This window comes from Copadichromis virginalis, linkage group LG1, assembly GCF_057382275.1.
Source record: "Copadichromis virginalis isolate Kocher_CV1m ecotype Utaka linkage group LG1, C_Virginalis_male_GT1.1, whole genome shotgun sequence".
Classification (NCBI taxonomy): Eukaryota; Metazoa; Chordata; class Actinopteri; order Cichliformes; family Cichlidae; genus Copadichromis; species Copadichromis virginalis.
In genome coordinates, this window is record NC_140618.1 from 9109192 (window position 1) to 9110811 (window position 1620).

Genomic DNA, 1620 nt, shown 5'->3' on the forward strand with positions numbered 1-1620 from the left:
ATACTACATTAACATATGTCTGAAGGAGACTTTGAAATTTTGACTGATGTATGCAGTTTGAATGCTTCACGTTGCAACATAAACATCTTGACTCAGATTTGAGCAAAAATCTATGTTCATTTTGTAGTTTTACATAAGTAAACATTTAAAATAATGAAGAAATTATGTGGAATAATCCTTTAAAGAAAACTAGATCAGAGCTGTTATCTCGCTCTGTGCCTGCATCAGGGAGACCAAACATCTATAATCTCATTACCTGGGTCAAATAGTACAATCAGATCTACATTTTTTAACTCTTAACTAAGAAAAAACACTAATCGTAGGGACAGTTTTTTGGACGGTTAAGAAAATGGAAATGGAAACCTGTCTGTCTTCTCACTTGCTGATGTGCTGGTCAGGAGGACAGATGTTTAGATTTGGGAAATCTCAAAGCTGCATGCAAATCCTCAAGATGACCTACTTCTTCCCTTCCACATAGACACCGATAAAATCCATAAATTAAGGAAATTAACTGATGGGGCCCGGGGCCACTTTGTAAGCTATTTAAATCTTTAAATTTACAACATCCCTGCATACTTCATGTAATTGAACTAACTCCGGGCTTGTTTCCTTTAATGAGAAAAAAAATCCCTCTTTCCCTCCAGTCTGTACCTCTGGAAGCAACAAATCTGTGCCAGAGGGGAAGAAGGGAGCGCTTGAGGCACGCTGAGGTCTCTCTAATTATAAAGACTTCACTTGCTTCAAGGAGAGGCGCATTCTCACACATCCATCAGCTTGCTGTCAAATATCACCAGCACTTTTTAATTTTATATTTAAATATCTGTTATTTTATGCCGATTTTCTATAAATCTGTCTCTCTCTCTCTCTCTCTCTCTCGCTTTGTTACACACACACACACACACACACACACACACACACACACACACACACACACACACACACATATATATATATATATATATATATATATATATATATATATATATATATGATAAGAAAATGTTAGAAGAGTATCATAGTGATATTGCTTTGGAAATCTATGTGCTTAAAAAGAATGTTAATACTATTCGGGATAAACGAGGCTCCAAAATACTGAGTGAATTGATGTATTTCCTATGGACCAATAATAAGTTCCTACACTGGTTGGCGCCAAATATCAAGAAACGAATATTACACCCCTCTCACGATTCTGGTACGGAGTAATTACTGGGCTCGATGTTGCATCAATTATTCACAGTTATTTACCCGCAAATAAACAAACATGCAAATAAATAAATAATCGTCTCCTTGGCGTGAGCACCTGCTTGACTCCTTCTTCCCCCTTTTACTTTGTGCTGAAGTGGCGCAACACTTTAGCGCTTCATCACTTGCATTGTGTCTTTCTCTGTTGAAAAATAACAATAATCAGGCACAATCTTATTTTCCAAAAGTCTGGAGGCTGCCTCCTTTCATTGTAGAGTAGAGAGGGGGGTGTTCTGGGCAGATATCTCCATCTAAGCCCTGCGCTATAATTGAAATGGCGCATTTGGCTGCAGGCAGGTTGTGAGGGCGCTTTCTGCAGCAGCATGCATGCATGTCCATAGACGTCATTTGATTTTAATGGCCTGCAGGAAATTTGGC